The sequence below is a fragment of the Mesocricetus auratus genome, unplaced genomic scaffold (genome assembly GCF_017639785.1).
Source record: "Mesocricetus auratus isolate SY011 unplaced genomic scaffold, BCM_Maur_2.0 Super-Scaffold_100024, whole genome shotgun sequence".
Lineage (NCBI taxonomy): Eukaryota > Metazoa > Chordata > Mammalia > Rodentia > Cricetidae > Mesocricetus > Mesocricetus auratus.
Genome location: NW_024429205.1, coordinates 14,509,414 through 14,533,496, shown reverse-complemented (window position 1 = coordinate 14,533,496; position 24,083 = coordinate 14,509,414). Strand labels below are relative to the sequence as shown.

General features: G+C 50.6%; 1 long non-coding RNA gene across 1 annotated transcript in view; it reads left to right on the top strand.

The window, feature by feature from the left end:
* The window catches only part of LOC110342629, a 55,168-nt gene that overhangs the window by 5,472 nt on the left and 25,613 nt on the right, over positions 1 to 24,083 (top strand). The window contains exon 2 of the long non-coding RNA XR_005870833.1: positions 17,998 to 18,127. This is a non-coding gene — a long non-coding RNA (uncharacterized LOC110342629). The remainder of the gene's footprint in view (positions 1 to 17,997; positions 18,128 to 24,083) is intronic.

Sequence of the window (24,083 nt, the reverse complement as noted above, 5' to 3'; positions counted from 1 at the left end):
TTCAGTACAGCCACTGGCCTTTTCCAGGTCACGATGGCCCAAGACCTATGGGTGAACAGAAAAAGAGCACATGGTCCCACGGCACGGACTTCCATATACTACTAACCCACAGAGCTGTGCAAAGCAGGGTTGTAGGCAGAGCTGATGAGCATGGCTTTTCGCACGGGGTTAGAGAAGTCTCCCTAGAGGAAGAGGCGTCTGTATTCCAAGTTCTTGAAGGAGTTGGCCAGGCAGGGGATGGGCTGCTCTAGGCAAATGCTAGTCCCACTAGGGGCCACTCAGTGTACTGAGTTTGTAGCAGGTTTGGGGAAGTGGTGGAGGATAGAGCTGGAGGGTTCCCAGGGGCCAGGAAAGGAGGGACCGAGAGAGGACACTGCTGAACTCCTGCTGACTTGGTTGTGTGCCCGAGTTCAGAGCCTTACATCAGTGGTTCAAAACTGACCACGGTGGTAATATTTACACCACGGGAATGGACAAGATCTATAATTCGGAGGCTGCATATAAAAAAAAAAGGGTGGAGGGAAGAGTGGCAGTCTCCAGGGAATTTTAAATGAGGACAAGGGACATTAGCTTTGTCTCTTAATGGGATGTTCTGGTCTGGCTGCTGCAGTAGGAAAGACAGGGGAAGGAAAGGGCTTGGATGACCTATCAAGAAGCTGCCAGGCGAGGAGAGGACAGACTTCTGCAGGGTAACCTAACTCCTGCTGCGTGGGGGCTCAGCCTGGGGGTGGGGCACAGGATTAGGTCCTCTCTCAGTCTTCCTTGGCTGGAGCCTGGGAATCCGCAATAAAACTGTTAATGAAAAACACCTGGGCTCTGCCCCCTAGCCAGGCCCTGGGATGGGGATTAGAGGGCTGAAGAAACGAGGGTGGGTGGAGGGGGACCACGCACTCATTTCCATCCACGCACTCGCTGGTGCATCAACTCTCGTTTCTCCCAGCTCTTTGCTCTTGGTCCTGGGTGGGAATGAGGAGTAGAGCAAAGATGCTAGGGCACACAGCATAGAACATATAGAGGTCATCCGGGGCAGCTGAGGTCTCCTGGGCCATGGTACCCTATGCCTATGTCGCCAGACTGTGTGAGCTTCTGATCCAGGCCACAGTGTCAGAGGCACTACTAGGGTAGGTCCTAGGCTTCTCCGGTCCCTTCACAGGGTGTTCTCTCTCTCTCTCTCTCTCTCTCTCTCTCTCTCTCTCTCTCTCTCTCTCTCTCTCTCTCTCTCTCTGTGTGTGTGTGTTTTCAGGGTAACTTGTGCGAATGCAGGAGGGATGAAGGCTGACCCTCTCTTGCCCCTTCTATCCAGGACACATAGGGGAAGGAAACCACTGAGATTCCAAAGAGGAGACATGACTGGTCTCAGAGCCCATTGAGGTTTGGTTTGGTATAGCCTTGGTCTTCTGCTGAGGCCTGGCTTGTGGGCTTTTAGATTCTGGAGGGTCCTGAACTACTGCCACCCCCAACCCGCTCTGTCTTCTGGAGGAATATGCAGCAGGCAAGGGTCCAGGTGGCCTAGAAGCAGCTGGGATCTCAGGGAGGATCTGCAATGACCAGCCACGGCGGCGGCAGCAGTGGGGGGCACTTGGGAAGATGCTATTCTGGCAGTGGACACCTGAGGTTTTAAACTGAGTTTTGACTGGTGGTTATGCAACTTCTGAACTCTTCTCCACACTCGAATTCTATCCAGGGACACAGGTGACCCCCAGCAATAGTTAACAGGGTCTGTAGAAGCATGTGAGCTCTGTGACCATTGGAAACAGCGCCCCTCATGGACACACGGAGCTTTGCAGGCACATGATCTTCATTGCGACTAGGAAAGAAGCCATTTCTTCAAAGCAGCCAGATGTAGCCACCAATCACCCTGACAGACACACAGTAGCCCAAGTGTGTCCACCAGGAGCCACCAGAGAGGGCTCCTTTTGTAAAAGCCAGTCCCAGCTCATAGGCCCTCATTGCCCTTCCCCCACCCATGGACTACCCTCTCCCCCATTTCCAGTTAATAAACACCCCTTAAAAGTCTGCGCAGGACTCTGAGGGCAGGGACGGGTGTGGTGAAAACTGAAATCCACACGCTTCAAGGGTTTTGAGCGGTGTAGCCCCCTGCTGTCAACACTGCCACCGGCAGCTTCTAGCAAGGCCAACCCTTGGAACCTTCTGGACACCATGTGGGGACCGAGGCCCAGGCATCTGGAGATGAAAGGCACAGGGCCAGCTGCAGCCCCAGCCACCACCCAGGAGGCAGCATAGTCGGTCTTCCCAGGGTTTTCCTCCAGGGCCATGTGGTTCCAGCCCGAAACCCTTCTGCCCCACAACAGACACACAGTTTCGGTAGCGTTCCCAGATAGTCACGAGAAGAGAGGAACTGGCCGTGACATCTGGGCTGTAAATGGACGTGAATATTCATGGACTCGGCTGAGTGGGCCTCTAGAACCCATCCACGGGAGAGTACAAATCTAAGGGCTGTACCGTGTGTGGCAGGAGCCTTCCCTGAGGCACCTCCTTTCATGTTTGTGGTTTCTACGTGAAGCCACCCTACGCTTTGCACCCATGACTGACTCATCGGCAGTTGGCTTCTGAGAGACGAGGCAGCAAGCTGTGACTGGAAGCTTCCTTGCTCCGGCACTGGCTAAAACTAGGTCCTAGGCTTACTCTAGAAGCTGGATGACTGCCGGCAAGCTCATGTATGTAAGCTGAGCCCCCGGCAGGGGCTCTGAGGGATCCCACCTGGACTGGTTCCCTGAGTCTGTAGGCTATGAGAGTTAAAGCAGGATTGAGGGGCTTAAGGGGCAAAGCTGAGTCCTCTACCAAGCATCAACTGTATGTTCAGCTCCAAGCTTCCCATCGGGATAGAGGTGCCATCATCCTTCCAGAAAGACATGGCAGACCTCAGAGCCTGGCCACTGTCAGCTGGACTCAGCATCATCGTGGCAGGCAGGGGTGGGGTGGGGTGGGCGCTGGTCTGGAGAGATGGGCGAGACGCCTCTCCCCTGGAAAAGACTGCAGAGCTGAAGGCTTTATATACAAAGTTTGGGCAGCAGGTGAGCTGATGGAAGAAGGAAGCGTTCCTGTTCTGGTTGATGCCGGAAGTGCTGACTCTACATCAGGTACAGTATTGCTACAGCAGCCAACCCTGGAGCACACACCATGGGCTCAGTGACTCAGGGTCCATACTGTGAAGCACGTGCTGACCTCCAGTTCCCAGCTGGCTTACCCCACCCCACAGGCTACTCCCTGTGAGGGTTACTCACTCCGCTGAGGCTTCCAGACGAGACGCCGAGCTAGCTTGACCCCCCCCATTCATCTTCACTTTGGAGAGACAACTAGATTGGTCTTCTGGATGTTTCCTCTGCCCTCTCTAGGTGAGGCTCTCCTCTCACCCGATGATCTACCCTACCCGAGTGCCAGCCTCCTGCTGAGCCCCTAGAGACAATGCTGTGGCTTCTCCCCTCTCTTCCTCGTCTCTCCTGCAGCGACTGCCCTCTGCTTTCTCAGTTACTTTCTGACCCTTGTTTCCAAGCCCACCAACGCTCACAGGGGAGGTGTCCAAGAAGAGGTAGACACTGAGCTGGAGTACCAGGAGGACCTGTCTGAAACTCCAGAAACTTCTGAGAAAAGGAGAACTCGAGGCAGCTTGTCCTTCCCCACCCCTGGTCTCTCCTCTATGACCTTCATAGCTTCAGATTCTCTTCAGGCCGGTGCTGTTAAACAGTTTCCCCAGAAATTGAAACATCTTTTCCTCCAGGGAAGTTCCTTGAACAGGAAGGTAAACAACTCACAAGGTCTTCAGGAAGTCCCCGAAACCTACCAAATTCAGTAGGACCCGCCCTCCAGAGTAAACTGTATTGACTTTCTGTTAGCTGAGAGTCCCTCTCAGAAGAGCAGAGCCGGCCAGCTGCCTGTAAGAGGCTTAGAGCAGCTGAGGCACCTGGAAAAGACACTCTCCAAGTTGCTGAGCTGCCTGCAGGCCGTGCAGTGTGTTCCAGGTTCCCAGATTTGTGAGCCGTCACCCATGCTGGGATGGGCTTTGGTGATGCAGCTGTCTTTGAGTCATTTCTGTTACTGTAAGTGACCCCTCACCCATATTCCTGTAAGTAACCCCAAGAAGACTCATGGTTCGTCACTGGGAGTCAGTGAGGTTGACAGTAGTGGAGCGGGTGAAGCTCCACTGAGGAGTTCTCTCTGTGTGACACAAAGGGTTTGTCTGCCTGATCAGGTCCCCAGGTCAAGGTAGCTGTCTGGTGATTCACCATTAGAAGCAAATGGTTCTTCCCCAGAGAGAAGCAAACATACAGAGAGAAGTTGGCAGAATCCTTTAATCTCTTAACCATTCCTCCATAGGGAATATAATGTCTGGCTTACACACCCCCTTGGGAGGGTGTCTGCTGCTGGATGCCCCCCTCCTTGGGTTGTCCCTAGAGGCTTGGGTAACAATAACATGACCAATCTTCCCTGTGCTGGGTTGGGCATGGGACTACTGGGAACTGCCCTGAGTGACCAGTGCCTACAGCTGGGGCTTTTACCACATGCTCTTAATAGCAGGCCGGCTAGATGGCCCCAACCTGTGAGGGTTCCACCAGAACGCCCCTCCCCCAGCCTACCAGTGAGACGGATGACTTCCTGGAAATAGGTTCAATGAAGGGATTGTGACATGGAACATTTGATGTGACCCGAGAACTTCCTGTTCAGATGACCCCTTGACCTCCTTCCTGAAAGTGTCCCGGGCATGGCTAGGATGACCCTTAAGTCAGATCTGCCTGAGTAGAATTACCCACACAGGGCTGGTCCACCCTGGGCCCTGGGATACAGTACTTTCAGTTTTCCTGGCCTCTTTGAACTGCTGCTGTGTATTGAAGCTGCCTGGTGACCCGAGGGCTGTTACTGGGGAATCCCAACAGGAAGCGATCCTCCCAGAGAAGGCTTCTGCACCCATGCTCCCTCAGGGCAGTGGGAAAACAGAAACTCTAAAGAGATTCTCACCGGAGCTGCTCCAGCCTCCTGCACAGCGTTGGTTGGGGTCCCAGAAGGTTCCTTGGGCCCTTACCCATCCTATCCTTTAGGAACAGTGCTGCAGTGTGTCGGTGTGAACTCAATCAGGCTCCCGTACTTGCCCCCAGAGGCGTGAGCCTCAAGAGTTCTTGATGCTCCCAGTCAGCACCATCCTGTCTGCTGGGTTGTCCATACCTTGTGTGAAAAGAGCCCATTAGGACTTCGCCAGCTTCAATTCACTACTTCCCTGGCTGTTCTAGTATAAGCTGAACCCTGCGAGTGCTGTTTGTGGATTTATTGCCCCACACTTGTGTTAACTGGGAGTTTTATATGGGAAGACCCTGCACGTATATCCTGCCTGAAGTCTTGTGGGAAAGGCTGTAGCAGAAATAAAGGTACTTTGCCTCCAGATGAAAAGGGCCTGTGTCACAGTACTTGCCAACCAACACACCCCATGCTCTGCACTGAGAGGGGTGTAGAGGAGAACCCTTGATCTGAGACTAGATCTGGGATGCTCTCTAGGGCAAAAGGCCTTCCTGGGATTTTTCAGAATTTATTTATTTTTATTTTATGTGTTTGAGAGTTTGGTTTGCATGTATGTCTGTGTACCATGTGCATGCCTGGTGCCCATGGAAGCTGGCAGAGGGCATTGGATCTCTTGGAACAAGAGTTATTGACAGTTGTCAGCTGCCATGGAGACTCGGAGAACTGATCCTGGGTCCTTTACAAGAGCAGCAAGTCCAAGTGGTTTTTATAACCACTGAGCCATCTCTCCAGCCTCCTTTCTGAGCTTTTCAAAGCCATGGTATCACCTGTGGCCTTGACAGGTCGAGGGACTTTCTCTTGGTTTCACTCTTCTATGTTGCCCTTCTGGGGATGAAGTTCACTCTCTGGTCCTGTTAAAGGTATGCTCACTGGACCTGGCTAACCAGTTGGTCAGGCTGGGTCCTCTGGAGCATTCGCTGTCTGCCTGTGAAGCAAAAGGCTAAATCAGGCCTCGACCACACAGTTGTGAGTGCCAGCTCCATAGACTGGGTCTAGATGGGATGGGGTGAGGCTGAAGGCCAGTCAACATCTCAAGAGATGTGGTAATCCTCTTGGGCCAAGGGAGAGACACACTGTTCAAATCACCATCCCCTTAAAGGCAGAGAATGTGAGATAAGGCACCAAGGCCACGCCTGGCTTGGTACCTCTGGGCACAACAGCATGGTGCTCTTTGGGTGAGAAAGAGGAGAGGGCCTTGGAAGTCTGTCCCCGAGAGGGTGATGTGTGACGGTGGTCAGAGCAACGAAGGAGCAGCGTGGAGTGTGTTTGATTTCCTGGGAGAAAGCAAAGTGAATAGTGAGTCAGTTGAGAAATAGCCAGTTGAGTGTTTGTTTTTGGAAGGACAAGGTCATCGGAAGGCAGTGCAATTATGAGGCCTATAAAGAAAGATCTGGAAAGGCCTCAAGGATTTAACCCACCAGCCCTGACGTGTTCTTGTCTCAGCACTTGGGCCCACCCTGTGGGAAAGCCTGGGTCTGACCCCTGCCTCTTACAAGCATTTTAGGATGGGTCCGTAACAGGAAGACTTAAACAAAAACTCCAAAGTGGGGGAGATTTGCTGGCTGCTGGGAATCTCCTATCCACGCTTACAGGCTGGCTACTCTAGCCTTTCTTAGCTCATAGCCTCTCTGGAATTAGAATTCTCCTAACTCCACCTCTCCTGGAGGTCCCAGCATGCCTTGTCACTCCCATCCAAGCCCGTGCATCTAAGAGTTGTCTTCTTGCATCTGAAGGGAAAAGAATCATGGACCCCTCTTTTTGTATTGTTTTTCCTGGAAAGATGTGAACATATGCTCACCCTATATAGGGCTCTAATGGAAGACCAAAGAAATGATTCCAGCACAGTGAATAAATGAGTTTATCAGGCTAACTTACAGGACCGAGGGTGAGGTGTTATAGTCATGTGGGTGACCCCCAAACTGCTGTGTCACCAAAAAGTACCACCGTCCAATATGGGTGATGACTTCAAAGTTTCATCAATGGAGTCCCTACCTCTTCTCAGCCCTCTACTTCCTACACAGTCTGGCGTCGTCTCAAAGTGATGTATAATTGGGGTGATATATGTGGCTGGGGGTGGGGCAGGAGGGTGTGAGTGGCTGGAGTCTCAGGGGAGGGTCCAGTGATCCTCTGCCCTTCTTTAGGCTTAATGGGACCAATCTACGTCATGCTCAGAGGACGGAGTTCCAGTGGCTCTCAGGCCATCCCCAGTATGATGTCTCACCTGGGAGAGTAGGAAAGGTCATGGACATCATCCCACCTGGATGGCATGCAGCTCTCCTCTCTGCTTGGTCCCTTCCCATACTACTCCTCTGTCTGATAGAGTGGCATCGTTTCTAAGAGTTTCTGGTTGAGTTCGTCAGATCTTTTACATATGGGGATATGGGAATATATGCAAATAGGGATGCCTTGACTTCTTGCTTTCCTGTTTGTATCTATTTTATGTATTTTTCTTGTCTTGTTGCTCTAGTTAAGACTTTGTGCACTGTGTTGAATGTGAACGAAGCAGCAGACCCCCTTGTGTGGTTCTTGACTTTAGGGAGAATGCTTTGGGATTTTCCATATGTAGGACATTGATGGCTATAGACCTGTCACATACCGTCTTGTGTATGCTGAGGTATATTGCTTCCATGCTCTGAAGAGTTTAATCACGAGAGGATATTGGATCTTGTCAAAAGCCCTGTCTGCATCCATTGAGCTGATCATGTTTTCTGTCCTTGGGGAGCCCAGACAGCTCCCCGAAACTTGCCTTTTTTATGACTGTGGTCCACCTTGCAGCATCAAATGGTAGTCTGCTACATGTTAATCGTGTGTCTCAGGCAAGTGCTGGTCATGAAGTCATCTGCTTCATAGGCCTCTTGTGGAGGCAGGAAACAAACAAACAAACATGCCCAGGCTTAGAATTAGGTTGCCATCTAAGATCTTCACACCACCGTGGCACACATAGACCTCTGCCATCTGGTCTCATCTCTGGCCCTCCATCAGTATACATGGTAGAGGCATGTTCAATTCCCTCCAGCCCAGGGCACAGCCCAGCAAGGTGCTGAATGGAAGAGGAAGGAGCTGCAGGGGGCCGAGGTGGGGAATGAGGGTATCCTTTGGGGAGAGGGCTCCATGGTGGCAAGAAGACTGACAGCTTTCAAGCCTGGGTTTCAGGAGAATAAGCAGGAAACAGTGTTCCAAGTATGTCAGGAACTTGGGGCTGCCAAGGCTGGACTGGTAAATCTGAGACAGAAACATGGTACACTTTGTAGACAGAGGTTCCTGTTCTGCCTGGTCCTGGCACCCTTCAGTCCCAAATAAACACACAGAGGCTTATGTTAATTATAAACTGTCTGGCCAGTGGCTCAGGCTTCTTACTGGGTAACTCTCTCTTAATTATTATCCTGTAACTACTAATTAATTATGTATTTCTACATGGCTTTATCTTACCGGAGAATGCCCGGAGTCCTATCTTCACAGCAGCTACATGGCATCTCCCTGCCTACCTCTCTCTGCTTCCTCTCCCCAGAATTCTCCTTGTCTGGTAGCCCTGCTTATATTTCCTGCCTGGCCAATCAGTGTCTTATTCATCAATCAATAAGAGAAACATATATACAGAAGGACATCCCTCATCACAATTTTTTAGAGTAGGCTTGCCTTTTCCTTCCTCCCTTCCTTGCTTTCTTTTTCAGTTGTTTAGAAACCATTGAAGACCCTTGCCCAGAAATCCCGAATGACCTTTTACATCAGCTAAACCCTGTGTCAGACCCGCTTTTACTGCTTATTGAGGAAGAAGCCCAGCCCCACCTATGACATGCCCACCCCTCCCACCTTCACAGAAAGCTGGTTTCCACAGCACCACCCCTACCAACCAACGTGTTCCAGATTCCCAGCCTCTGATGGCGAGAAGCTTGGAGATGGTGCAGTTCATTTAGGACAAAGGACTTTAGTGCTCCGTTCAACAAACAAACAAGAGGTCCAGCCTCCTGGGAGGTAGAGTGGGCAGGTGTGGAGATGGCAGAAGCCCGTAGGCAATCTTGGCACATATGAGCTCTGAGTTCACCACCTCCATGCAGCCCCTCAGGAACTGGAGTGCTCCCAGGGAGGAGGCCCCGGGCATTGAGTGTGGGGTGAACATGCCTGGGATATGCACACACTCGTGCTTCCCTGTGACGAGACCAGGGGTGAGACTCATGGGCAAGACTTAGGGGGCCCAGGAGAGCAAGAAGAGGGGTCAGCTGTCTGGCTCTTCACCTGCTAAAGTCCTAAATAAGAGAGAGTGGGTCTGGGCAGCTTCTCCTTGTTCTAGTTCAGTCTTGAGGCTGATGTTTTATGTCTGAGGCAGTATGGAAAGGGGTCAGGTGACACTGTTTGTGGGACATCTCCAGCTAAGCTAAAACCCCAGCACTACAAGCCTGGTAAGAATGTCTAGAGGCTACATAGGGGTGTTGGCATAGCAAAGGCTATAGCTGTCACATCTAGCCTGACTGTCCCTCCTGGGAATGATCACCCAGCTTCTAGGAGCCTCTGGCCCTGCTGCGTTGAGTTCCTGGAGCCGGGCAGGTGGGTGTGGCAGCCATTGTGTAAGGGGTGAGCTCACCACTGTTCCGCCCCAGCCTGCACCAGCCTGCCCGCTGCCGGTTAATCATTGTTCAGACACCCTGGCTGGCATGCAGGCTGCAGAGAAAGACATGACGGGGCAGGATGGCCTCTGCCAGGTCTCAGCAAAGCATTCCCACCCAGCAGGCCTGAGCTGGGCTGCTACCCTGGACCCCACAGAAAACACTCTGCAGTGGGGTTGAGGCCTCTTCTTCTTGTTTCTTTAGTTAGACCTTAGGAAATGTTCTGATTGAATGCAAGAACACACCTCTGACATTTCCTCCCTTGGAACTCAATGCAGTTTAGGGCATAGCTAGGACAGACAGCAATACCCAAAGTCCTTGTCCCAAACTCTGCTGCATAATAGGTGACCTTAGTCAGGTTTCATGATGGTGATTGTGGTGCCCGTTCAGGATTGCTGCGAGGCTCAGAACAGTTACGGAGTGCCCATTGTTCCAGTAACTAGGAGGCTCAGTGTCTTGAACCAAGTCTAAAATGCTCATCACTGGGCTCAGCCAATTCTCCGAAGGGAGGTGAGTGAGCATCAGGTGTGGGCTGGCCTGTTTGCATGCATGTCTAAGAACCCTCCAGCACCCTCTTGTGAGAACTGGATACAGCTCTGCCCAGTTGTCTCGATGAGAACACTCAGATTCCGGGGCGTGGGGGAGGCATGTGTGTGAAGCACCTGCCCAAGGTCACACAGTGTAAGGGACAAAGGTGCATCTCAACCCTCTGCTGGTCTGTGCTCGGGTCTCATGTTCTCACTATCACCAGCACTGCCAGGGGCAAATCTGAACTCGTCCAGCAATTACATTCTGCCCACACTCTCTGAGCCCACGTAGGGCTGGGGATAAGGGGTTCTGGCCTGAGTCTATGAGAAAGCTAAGAGACCAACAAGGCCTCGTTCACTCCCTGGGCCTGAAGAACCCCATCCCCTAGCCATGAGGAGACGGGAAGAGCTGGCACAGGCTTGGCACAGGCCTAGTGCTACTATGACTGAGAGTTACAACATTTGGTACATTTTTTTTCATTTGTCATACTTAAACAGAATGGGGATTATCTAGAGACTGTGGGGACCTGGGATATTTTCCTTACCTCACAGCCCTCCATGATGCTGCTGGGATAGAAGCAGAGACCACTGTTGTGCGATGATACTAGGGACACCCCCCTGCAAGCCAGAGCGGTGGAGCACTTGTTTCCCAGGAAATGGTATAGCCACCCAGAAGCTCTGGTCTAATCCAGAGGTGTGCCTTAAAGGACAGTCTTGGGAGCCAGGATGGCTTGTTCTTGGGCCTATGGGTTTTTTGTGTCCCCTGTCTCTTGGGGCCAGCACACAATTGAAGGTGGAGCTTCAGGAGAGAAACCCATGTCTTTCTTGGCGGGTCCATGAATGTGTACATGTATATTGCATGCATGTACTTATAGGAATAAGTATGCATGCATGTGTGCACATGCTGGGTGACAAAGCTTCTTTCACAAGAACTTCCGAGACCTCTTCCTTGGATCTCCTCCTTCCCATGGTGTGCTACCATTCTTCCTGTGGCAGGTATGTGCCTCCCCTGCCTCCATCTCTCGGTGCCCTCTCATCTACCCATAGGGGCTCTTAGAATTTACTCTGAGATTCACACACTACCTAGCTGTTGATGCTTGAAAATAAGACTTCCCATGAGCCCTCATGGCCACCCTATCCACTCACTGACTGCCCTCCTGTTCCTATGACCTGTGATCAGGGAGTCCAGCTCTGGGAAGGAGATAAGTGAAGGAAAATGAGGTATACCAGCTGTCTAGGCCACCAGGCACTCTCTCCTCCTGGTTGTAGCAGAAAAATAAAGACAGGCCTGGATATGAACTAAAGAAAGTGATGTGCCAGCCTTGGTCACCAGGGTGAACTCCAAGTCTTGAGACTACAGGGTCGCCTGCTTGTCCAATGATGTGTCTTACAGTCCTTGGACCCGAAGTCATCTTTCATGGCCATGGTTGAAGTCATGGCCATAAGTGGGTGAGACCCAAATAGGACATCAGGAAGTATGTTATGGTACATGATGTTATGTCAGAATAGTCCTGAAGGAAGTGAGGAAGTGTCTCCTCTAATGGGCCTTGCATAACCATCGCCAGCATTATCTCACACCCGTCAACCCATTTAGTTGTTTAACTGCACATAATGGAGGTACCTGGGAGGTATGAGGTCTGCCTGAGGGCTATGAGAAAAATAAGCAGATCTTGAAGGAAGTAGAATGTTCTAATCTCATCTTCGGTTGCATACAAACAGGCATACTACCCCCAGTATCTTCCCAATCTCAGCAAACTTAGCCTTCTAACAGTCATGGTGTTCTTAGGTAAACACCACTATTTCCAAGGATCAAGGAGGAGCCGAGCCTTCTTAATCTTCAGTCGTGTTACAGTGAAAGTGAACTATCGTCCACATTCTGCCAGGAGGTCCTTTTAATAACAAGTGCCCTCAAGTCCATCAATTTAATCGTCCGCTAAACTTGGGGGCTCTTCTCTGTGTGAGTTCAGTCCCTACGGCACGTCTCTGTGCTGTCAACAGGACCAGCCAACCCTCTAGTTGGGGATGGATGCCCAAGAGGAACACTCAGAACCAATTGGGAATAGATCCAGACTCCTTGAGTGTCAGGCAGCCCAGATTCTATTCTTGTCCAAGCACAGACATAGGTGCCGTCATCTTTGCATCCAGACGTAGTTCTTGAATGTCACATAGTGATAAATTATCTGGAATGTTTTCTGCTGGCCAGTGGATTTGGGGGAGTAGATCTAAATAACTGTTTGAGGCCCTTCTGCTCGTCTCTGGAGTGTGGGTTTCAGTGTTCAGTAATCACCCCAGAGCACTTAGCTCACACATGAGACCATCCTGTGGTCCATTCACGGACAGTGCCACTAGCCGAAAGGTCCCCAGCTTCAGCACTTCTCGCCAGAGAGTCCTCTGTTTTGGGCTGGCCTAAGCCTGGGTGCCTTTTGTAGCTTCTTTCTTAAGATGAGACAGTCAAAAGGGCTTGCAGACCTTGGCAACTATCCCTGGGTCACAAAATCTCTACTGCTGTAACCTCACTGACCCAGAGAGACCACATTTATTATTTAATGGAGACAGGGTCTCATTATGTAGCCCTAGGTACCCTGGAACTTTCCGTGTAGACCAAGCTGACCTTTCACTTGCAGAGCTCTGCCTGCTTCTGCCTTCTGAGAACTGGGATTAAAATTGTGTACCACCAGCTGGGCGTTGGTGGTGCATGCCTTTAATCCCAGCACTCGGGAGGCAGAGGCAGGTGGATCTCTGTGAGTTCGAGGCCAGCCTGTTCTACAGAGCGAGTTCCAGGACAGCCTCCAAAACAATACAGAGAAACCTTGCCTTGAAAAACAAAAAACAAAACAACAAAAAAAAAAGGAAAACAAAATTGTGTACCACCGTGCCTTGCTTAGGTGTGTTTTTGTATTAGAAAAATTTAAACAAATACAAAATATAAAGAACAGTGTGGTAGATCTCCATTTAGTCACCAGCAAAGCTCAACAGTGCCTGCTCACCAATTTCAGTTCATGTCTCCTTCCTCCCACTCCCTAGTATTTGGAAGCAAATCTCAGATAGTTCATCTATATGTGTTAAAGTGTCTACTGACAGGTGGAAAAAATTTCAAGTATACTACTACTATACCTTGAAAATTAAAAGTTATTATTTAATATAAAACATCCAGTAAATAATGCTGGAGAGTCTTAAGGATGAAATAGACATGTGACTTAATAGGATACTTGGAGAGCAAGCAGAAGAAGGGATTGGGAAAAAAAAAGGACCAGTCCACACTTGAGACAAGTGTTTCCCTAAACATTGCCTTAACAAACACACATCTGAAAGGTTATTTCCCTGCACTGGGTCTCTAAGGAGCTCCCAGAACCTAAATACAAAATCCCAATGCATCTGCCTCTTAGGGTCACTGCCGTGGCTTCATGTGCTTCTGCCTTCACCTGATGTACTGGCATCCAGGGATGGCGTCACTCAAGGACACTGGGTATCTACTTTGTTCTGGAGGAGCTAAAATGATGCTCTTCTCCCAAATGCTGGGGTTCATGCAGCCTTTAAGGCATGCAGGAATGTTGGAAGCTGCACATTATGGTACGCAGTCAGACACAAGGATGTCCCCACCGATCAGTCTGCTTAAGAAGTTTGCTAAAGCCCCCTCCTGAAGAGGCAGAACTTCCTCAACAACCAGGTTATTGGATGACCTTCATCCCCAGATGTTTATGAAGCTCAGCCAGGGTAGGGCATGGTTCTGAAGGACCACAGCAAGCCTTACTACTTGAGATGCAATGCACAGATAGCTGGCAAATTCTTCCACACCCTACGAGGACCTCACCGCTGCCTCAGGCCATATGCCTAGGACAGGCTGCACATGGGCACTTCTGTGGCTGGTCACCTCCCTCTAGTGTGCCTTATAGACAAATCTTGCCTGGATGCTGTCAGACCCCATCCTTAGCCTCTTCTTCCCACAACAGCAGGGAATTCAGTCTATCTACCCATCATGGAGATCTTTGCTTGTTTGGGTTGCTCAGTCCACAGAAATACCCAAAGCTTGGTCAGTTTCAAGGTGATTTGTTTTTCCACTGGAGGGCACGGTGCATGTGTGTGTGTGTGTGTGGTGTGTGTGTTCACTCATGAACTGTGGAGGGGCCACTGGGCCTCTAAATTTCTATGAATAACTATTGAATTTCTATGATGATTTCCCTGTGGCTTCTGAGGGGATCTATTAGGCGTCTACTTGGATTCCATTAAGATAGTAGAAGGATGTTATGTTTATCCACAAGAAGTATACACCAATCCTATAAAGACCCGAAGAGGTTTTCAAGTGTGAACCTCCCAGTTTTGGCTTGTGGGTGGATGAGCAAAGAGCTTTGCCTTCAGCGGTCCCGCCCCCGCCCTATAAACTACACCGCACTGCTCTTTCGCTGGCCTCCTTCTGCTCTACTGCCCTGCATAGAATCAGTTTAATGAGACAAATTTAAAAAAATGAATAAAAGGAAAACCCTTGAGCAAACAGCACATGGTGTGCTTGGCAGAGGGTATCTCTGACATGAAAGGATGTTGGGGTGCATCAAACATGCCCGAGACAGACGCGAAGTGCCTGGCCCCTACTGGCTTGCAAAAGGCATGGAGATCCATTTCCAGCACCCTGGCTGGCTACCCCAGCCCTCTTCTTTCCCTAATGTTGGGTCCCTGTTGTCAAAGCTGTCTTTGGGAGCTCATGTTTGGGGTGCAAGCAGAAGGGCGTCTTCTTAAGCTCCACCCATATTGGGCCACAGTCACTGGCCAACTGCTGGAGGCTGGGCTGCTCCCACGAGTGCTGGCTCCTGGTCAGGTCGGGCAAGTTCCCACAAGCACTGTTCTCCACCCCAGGGTTGGTGGAGGACAGCTGCAGACAGGCCTCTCTGGCCAGGCAGCTGGGAAGAATCAAGGGGCTGGTGGTGGTGGGGAAGCTTGAGCTAGGGTTGGGACAGCTTGAGCTAGGGTTGGGACAGAGGGAGAAGAAAAGATGGCAGACCTGGGACGGGCAGGACTCCCGAGAGCTCGGAGACTGACAACCATTGGCCCAGTTCCTGAAGGTCAAGGCGATGTCTCCTGATTTATCTGCCCTCCTCTTGGATCCAGTGCCCTCCAGTAGAATTTTCTATGCTGATAGAAATAGGTTTTCACTGTATGGTATGCCAACTCCCATCCGACCCCCAGTAATCAAATATGGCTAATGAGCACTTAAACAGCCATCTTACAACTAAGGAACCGAATGTGTAAAATTGCCAAATTTTAGTATTTAGATATTAACTTGTAAAACGGGTGAGTGGCAGCCCCACTGTTTTCATTTATTCTTTTGAGATAGGATCTCATGTAGCCCAAGCCAGCTCTAAATTCACCATGTAGCTGAAGGTAGCCTCGAACTTCTGATCCTCCTGCTTCTACAGCTCCAGTGCTGGGATTGCAGGTATGCATCCCTCCTCCCGTATGTGGAGGTGCATGTTGAATCCCAGCTTTTTGCATACTACATTAGCTCTCTAAGAATTGAGCTATGTCCTCTGCAGCAACCATATTGGTCAGGGCACTTGGGTGCAGGTGGCACTCGCTAGATGTCCCTCCCGGGTCTGGACAGCAGCAAGCTCTACCTACACAGGAGAGTTCTTAGCTGTCTGCAGTAGCGATTCCTGTAGATCCACTGAGTGTAGATCACCAGACAGAGCTGTGAACATACCTTGCCTGTGGATGATTGTGGAGGTCTGGGTTCGAGTCTGCACACAGCCCCAGGCTTGTGGGTGACCTGGGTAGGTCTGCTCTCTGCAGAAAGTGAACATATGTTGGCTATGCCAGGGGCTTAGCGGCTCTCAAGTGGCCTAGGTATGGGACAGGATAGCCCTGCAAGGCATTCTGGGCTCTTTTACACACACCTGAGCCCCCACCAGTGGTAAATAGGTCTACGGAAAATATCAGTGATGATTATCTAAATGATAGTGATGAGGTACTTGGCTTTGTGGCTGAACTATTAATAGCTTCAAATCTCAACTCCATTACCTACAGCCTGTGGGCCTTTTTGTCTTGTCAGTGTTAAGCAGGTGCAAAGAGCATGGGCCTTGGTGTCACTGGTAGTGGTCTGGAGTTGCCGTCTATGCGCTGGTGAGAACAAACTACTGAATTCTCAGGGACTTTGTGAGCCAGTTGATAGACATATCATTAACAGCTTAACTACAATTAAATAAATTACATTAGAAGCGAGGGTTTAAAAAAAAAGATTTCAAACTCACCACTCTGCAAACATTTTACCATTACCTAGTCTCTTAGAGTTATTTATATGAACTATCTATAGATTGACATTTTTTTTCCTATGCTGAGGGTATCAAACCCAGGCCTTGTACATGCTAGACAAATTCTCACCATTGAGTCTTTATTTTATTTTATTTTTTTTGGTTTTACGAGACAGGGTTTCTCTGTATTGTTTTTTGGAGGCTGTCGGTCCAGCCTAGCCTCGAACTCACAGAGATCTGCCTGCCTCTGCCTCCCGAGTGCTGGGATTAAAGGCGTGCGCCACCACCGCCCGGCTTCCTTTGACTTTTCTAAGCAGTCGAAACTGCCAGGCTGAGATTCCATGGTCCTCCCTGCACCCAACGGAGAAGTTGACACTCAGAGGGTAGGTGGCAGATAGGCACAGAGAGGATTCCTCTGCTCATACCTGCTCCCATGGCTCCTGGAACCATCAGCCCATGTCCCCTTCAACACATTCTGCTCACGATGAAGGCCACGTTTCTATGACCCCCCCCCCCCCAGGTCTGTGTTCTCTGGGTGGACTTTCCTCCTGGCCAAGAGTGACCCTCCCCTGACCATATAGTCCCCCCAGCCCAGCTACTTTTTGGTGTGTGTTTTCCCCTCCCATCTCTGATACTTTGAAGTGCACCCTGCAGTCCTGGATATTTTCTGCCTTCAGTAAATGCCTTTTAGGAATCCAGCCCCAGAATCCGACTGTGATTCCTTAGTGATCCCAGATCAACCCTACGGACTCCTGCAGTTCTCAGACAGGTCCTGTCAAAAATCCCCCCCCATACCATAGCGCACATGTAAAGGTCCTTGCCTCCCACCATTCTTGGGTCAAGCTCTCTTCACTGTTCACTGTTCTGCATGTTAACTGGCTCATCATCTTCTGGGGATTCTCCAGCCACCACCTCCTATGTTGCCATGGGAGTGCTGGGATTATAGATGTGCATGGCCATGTCAGCTTCATATTGAGTTCTGGCATTTGGACTCAGCTCCTCTCACTTCTGTAGCATGTTTTACCCTCTGAGACACTTCCCCAGATCAGAGCTGTGTAATATTTCTGTAGAGACTTTGCAATGCCCATTCTATGAAGGGACATTTTCAATGTCTCCCGATCAGGTGTTCTCTCAACCTGAGAAGTCCTGGCTTCTATTGCTATGACTCAATCCTCCAAACCCTCAAGGGCAAGCTCAGATGTCCACCTTCCCCACTGAATGTGCAGTTTTTCGACCCCCAGTCTTTCCAAGTCCATTGCCTTCTCCATGTTCCTCTATTCCATCTCTCATCCTGGGCCCATCACCACACCTCACTGGGACGTTCTGTAGACATAAGTGAGGGCACGTACGCATTGCCACCTACATTCTGATGCCCCACTGCCAATTTAGGGTTTCCATTAGTGCAGTGCCCAGCCTCACCCCCACTTTGTCTCAAGGGGTTCAGGTTGGACCATGCCTGGGGATGCTGCTGACTCCAAATAGGTCCAGTGGGATTCTGACCAACCTACTGGCACCAACGTCACCTTCCATTCCTGTGTCTCTTGAGTTCCCGAGTGAAGAAACCCTTAGGTACCAAGAAAAGCCTTTTCTTTATTTTCTTAGGTAGATGGGACTGTGCAGCATGGTCCGCACTCTCTCTGGTCTACACCACAGTCTATCTCCAGAGGCTTCGATAGTCATCTACTGATGCCAGGACCTCATGAAGCTCTGTGTTTCAACAAAGTAACGTGAGGTAAAGCTATTTCCTATTTTGTCTATAATCATTGACTCCCAAGAGCCTAACCATCATGTGGCCTCATCTTCCGGTGGTTCCCATGGGGGTTCCCATACTTCTTCCACAAAATACCTGTTACATCTGCTTTCGACAACATCCCTGACCCAAATAAATCAAAGAAGAGAAGAAGACACAGGGGCAAACCCACTGTGGTAATGGCATAGCTTCTTGTCTTGCTGTCTAGATTCCTGGGGTCCTATCAAGCGAGCTTGGGCCCGGGAGAAGGCTGTTGGCTGTTGCAAGGAAAGGGGTCTTTCTTTCAGGCTCCAAAGTCTGCCCTCGTTAGCAGCAAGGATGGAATGTCTTGTGTATATGGAAAGGCAACACCGCTGACCTGGCATAGGAGGACTTTGGCAGTAAGCACTGCGGGGCTCATAACACAAGTCAGGCCTTTCCTGGCTCCAAGGCGGGGTCTCGGGAGAGGTGCAGACCTGGAAGCACTGCACCTGGCTGCACGTTTGGTATCCTGGGTGCGGAGCTGGGTTGCACAGGCTGAGGTCAGAGTTAATGAATCCATACTTATTTTCTTAGTTCTGCTAGTTTGTCCCTCACATGTGTTTATAGACTCCGCGTTTTTTATAGATGTGTTTTATGCATGTCTGTAGGTTTTATCTGATGCTCCTAAGGGACCATACCTTCTTTGGTCAGCCAAATGGTAGGTAGGGGAAGACCTTGATCTTAGAGCACCGAACTGTGGTTAAGAGTTCTCACCAGCCCCAGACTGTGTTGCGCCACCCAGTCCCGCCCATCTCCAGACCACGCTGTAAAATTGGACATCAGCTCCCTGTCTCTCGTGGTGATTTAAAAATGGACTTGTGGTCATGCTTTATGTGCCCTTTGACTCCCCTCCCCCTCACCCCAGGAAAAGCTAGATGCTATCAGACCAAGTTGTGTTTAGCTGTAACCTTTTAGCCTGGGCTTTCTGCAGGTGGTCAAGGTTGCTTAGCTTGACCCAGCTTTCTCTAGAAAGAAGGCACGTCCCCAGACCAGAACCAGGCTCCAAGGTGGAAGATGAAGAAGGTGGGTGCTCTCTTTCTGTGGACGTCTCAGGAGGGGTGGGATGGTGAGTGGATCTTGGAACGGGGAGCTAAGGCTATACTGGGTGATGGTGGGTAGATGATCAGCCATAAAATCTCCCTACTGCCCTGCCCCTCCCCAAGAAGCTTCACCAGGGAAGGCTTCTTGTTTTGTTTGGAAAGCCCAGAGCGTTACACACAGTCTGAAGTCAGGGTCTGATGGAATTTATGAGTCTTTTGAGCGTCTCATCAGGTTATGTTCTCTGGCCACGGTGGCTCCAGTAAAGGTGCCCGTGCTGTCACCCAAGGGACAAGGATGAAGTCCCTTCCACATTCTCCCTCTGCTTTCTCATCTCAGCACACTCTATGACCAAGTATCTCCGTGGCGATCTTGCCTGGTCCAACTGGTCCTATGAAGTGAGTGGTCCCATGCCTACCTCTGCCTGGCCCCTGTAACCCTCACTGTGCTGGAACTCACTCTGTAGAACAGGCTAACCTTGAACTCAGAGGTTCACCTGCCTCTGCTTCCAGAGTGCTGGAAATAAAGGCATGTGCCTCCACCGCCCTGCTGGCCCTGCTTCTTAGTTTGTTTGTTTGTTGGGTCACAGCTGCCTGCCTCGACCTTCCTCCCTCACGGTTCTCTGTCATCAGCGTTGACAACAGGCTCTGTTCCTCCTCCTATCATTTCCAGGACACGGTTTGACCAGACTTAGGTAGGGGCACAGGAGAAAAGGCTGAGTCTGCCTAGGTCTGAGCCCATAAAGGGAGCAGCCAGCTGCCCGCGCCCTGCATGCCAGCCTGGATTTCCTATTAGACACAGCTTTACGGCAGGAAGGCCTGCCCGCCAGAGCCTGGGGCTGGCAGCTCCATCTACCCGTTCTGGACCTGGATGTCTGCCCTAGCAGATGTGATTTAGCTTGCTTCGGGAGAAATAGCTATAAAAAAGTTAACTATTGTCGTAAAAGCAGCCCATCAGACCCAGGGCAGGACTGCTGGAGGGGTGCCCAGCCCCTGGGTCACTCTCATCTCAGAGACCACGACTCTACTAGCCAAACGCCCCCTCTCCCCCCTGCCTCCCTCCGCCACCTCTTCCTCTCTCTCGGCACAAGAAGGGTGTCACATCACGGAACTGTCCTGATGGGCAAAGGTTGTGTCATTGCTGTTGCATTCCTGAAGACGGTCTCCTCCCATGCTGCGGAGACAGGGATATGTACCCCCTCATGCGCATGCGCATGCACCTGCATTACCTGGAGTGGCCTGAAGGGGACTCTCTCCATCTCTCTTGGGCTTTTAATTAGGAAGGAAGCCCAGAAGCGAAAGAGGAAGGTGGCCCACCATTGTGCAAGCCTCGGGTAGATTTCCCCATGTCTCTTTTCACATAGTGTACTATCATATTCAAAAGCTAATGCTCTTCCATTCTCCCCGGGGCCTGGACTTTATGGTACGAAGGAGGAGCTGTGGGAGGGAAGCAGTTTTTGAAGAGGAGGCCCCGTTGGCCTCTCTCCATTTTCCCCTCCACCTGCGACGTAGGAAGGAGGGGAAGCGATGGAAGCCAGGAAGAGTTTTGTCCTCTAGGAAGCGTTCGTCCTTTCTCCCTTCTTTAACTGCACAGCTCAAAGCCCTGGCCCCCAACTTGGAAAGAGTATGCGATGCTCAGTAAGGCAAGTATGGCAGACTGGGGGTCTCCTTGTGGACCATTTCTGTGGCGACGGGTACGCACATACTCTGATGGAGGCCGGAGTATCATTCTTCATAATGCCATCCACCTTGGTATTTGACACAGGGATGGACCTGCTTGGCCTGGAACTCATTGATTCTGCCAGGCTGCCTGGTCAGGGGCCACCCAGGGTGGGCCGTGTCTCTTCCTCCTCGGGGCTAACATTACAAGCGCAGGCTGCCATGCCCAGCCCTTTGAGGGTACCGGGGACTGAACTTGGGTCCTCATACTTGCACTTCACCAACCGAGCTGTGGTCCCAGCACCAGCCCGTGATTTGGGTCGTGTGTTTCCTTTGCCCCACATGGTGTGCATCCTTGTTTCTGGCCATGCTGAGGAATAGATTAGGCATCGGCTCCAGGAGAAGAAAGGGACTTCATATTTGAACACTGGTTGGTTGAGAGGTGTTGGGCTTGGCTATGGAGTGGAGAACTTATTCTGGAAAGCTGTCTTTTTGGGGGGGGGGGTTCCAAAGGCAGGTGCCTTGCGCTTTGGTACCTTGAGAGCAAGGCACCTGCCATGATACCGGAGGGAAGAGGTGCTAAGGGGCTAGTGGCCATCAAAGAGACAGCTGAGTGGGAGACCTGCTCGAACAGGTCCTTGTGAGAGCCACCGGGATAAGTAGGAAGCAGAGGAGGGAGCCATGGGCAGCCTCCTTCCCACTGCTAGCCATTGCCGTGAAATGAGGGACCCAGCCTCACCTCCTCCAGAGCTCTACGTGCTCCTGGAGGACGACCAGTGGGGTGAGCAGTGAGCCCAGTAGCTGCACTGGACTGAACTGCCCAAGCCTTCCGTCAGTGTCTCGATGTGTCTACATGGCTCCACCAAGGGGGACCAGCTTTCTGCCCTTGAGGGTTCTAGTGAGAAGGACACACATACACCATATTTTCAGGGCACACAGAGTGCATGAGTAAACACTAGACAGTGTCTGTGTCACCCTGCTCTGGTGGGAGTAACGGGCTAAGTCATGCCATGGGCAGGCAGGAGAGACCCTGGGCCCGTGAATCTTGTTCTCCTTGGCTTTGGTGTGAATCACAGCCACCGTTTTCCAGACATGGACACTGGTGGACTGCTAAGGCTTTTCTTCCCTGGAGACTGATTGTCTCCTGCCGTGATAGGTCACATTCCGTTTAAATGCCACTCTCCCCAGCGACGCTGCAGGCAGAACCAACCCCAGGATGCCAGGGAAGGCAAGGCTCAGGGAGATGGGCCATAGCTTGATTGCTTCTTGGTTTGAAGATCCCATCCCTTGTCTCACGTGAGCTGGCACATGGAAGGCATCAGTCATACTTTCCAGTGACTGACACTTGTGTGTGTGTGTGTGTGTGTGAGTGTGATGTATGCAGTTTGTGTGTTCGTGTGTTGTTAGTGTGACATGAATATAGGAACATGTGTGTGATATGAGAGTGTAAAGACTCCTGAGAAAGACAAAGAATATGCCAGCTGGCCATAGGCACAAAGTTCAGGCTCCTACCTTCCTGTGGATAGAGCAGTTCCTGGGTCTGGTTCAGTATATCCAGGAGAAGGAAGTGGGCAGTCCTAAATTGAAAACTTGCATGTTTTTCTGGCCCAGGTCCCTGATAAATAAGACTTCCCTTTTGGAGAGCTAATTCCCATGTTTCCACTTGTCTGTCTGTCTGTGATATACCCTGCTTGTTGGCTGTTGTGGTCTCTCCCTTTTACAGCCAGGAGGGAGACAGGGAAGTAGGAAACTGGAGAGGCCTGGTGGCTGTCCCCAGGCTGTGTAAGGAGTGGAACTGAGCTTGGTGCCACGGCTGGGACTACTCGGAGGCAGGAGTGCACAGCTTCTTGGGAGCCCCTCCATGTCTTATGTCTGTCTAGCTCCTAGATGGAGGGCCAGCAGCCCTGTGACACCTCAGGGTCTCCAAGCTGTCCTAGCCTCTCTCATCGCAGAGGAATCACACAAGTAGGAAAGCCCACAGAAGGTTCAAAACAAAGTGAGTTTCAGGTCAGCACCGAATGGTTTTCTGACAGTTAAGTCCCATACATGGCATGGGGAGCACTTATGCTAAAAAGACTGTTTGTTTTTCCGACATTTGCGCTGAGCTGAGAGTATCGCCATGCTCTGACTGCCTTTGCTTAAAGGGAAACCAGTGATGACAATGAGAGACTGAGAGACCTCCTTCTTTATTCTGGGCACTGAGCTGCGTCTTCTTGCGTGTTCTTCTCACTTAAACCTCGCACGCCCCATGCTGCATCCCAAACAGACCATTTGGTCACTGCCTTCAGGATTTTCTCCTCATTTTTTCATGTCTCCAGTGTAGCTTTCCCTAACTTCCTTTCTTTAAATCAGTTTCTTTCCTCCCTCCCTCCCTCCCTCCCTCCCTCCCTCCCTCCCTCCCTCCCTCTCTCCCTCCTTCTTTTTCTTTCTTTTTTTCAAGACAGGGTTTTTCCATGTGACAGCCATAGCACTCACTCTGTAGACCAGGCTGGCCTTGAACTCACAGAGATTTGACTGTCTCTGCCTCCCTTGTACTGGGATTAAAGGTGGGTGTGTCACCACCATCTGGCTTAAATCAGTTTCTTAAAAACAAAACCAACATAACTCTTAAATCTACTTAAAACTTTTTTTCTAACATTTATTTATTTGTGTCTGGCAAGTGGTGTGGCGGGTAGAGGGGCAGAGAGCAAAACCTGTAAGAGTTGATTCTCTCAGCCAGGCGGTGGTGGCGCACGCCTTTAATCCCAGCACTCGGGAGGCAGAGGCAGGCGGATCTCTGTGAGTTCGAGGCCGGGCTGGACCGACAACCTCCAAAACAATACAGAGAAATCCTGTCTCGTAAAAACCAAAAAAAAAAAAAAAAAAAAAAAAAAAAAGAGTTGATTCTCTCAATCTACTATATGTGCCCCGAGGATTGGACCCAGGTAAAAGCTTCCAGGCACAACCTATTCGGTGAAGGAGCACCCACGCCCTGTAGGATAACTCCTGACCTATGCTCTGTAATGAAGCCTGCCACACTCATTGGTTTCCCAGAGTCAATTTTGGTGGAATCATGGTTTGTCATTGGGAAGTTAGTAGATATGTGTATATCTCCCTCTGGGAAGATATTTTAACAATAGGTCTCAACATTGCCCAGGCTGATCTTGACCTCCTAAGAGAAATGATATACTCATTATCGTGTCACATAAACAGCTGCAACACTACCAGCAACGCTGTGCTGG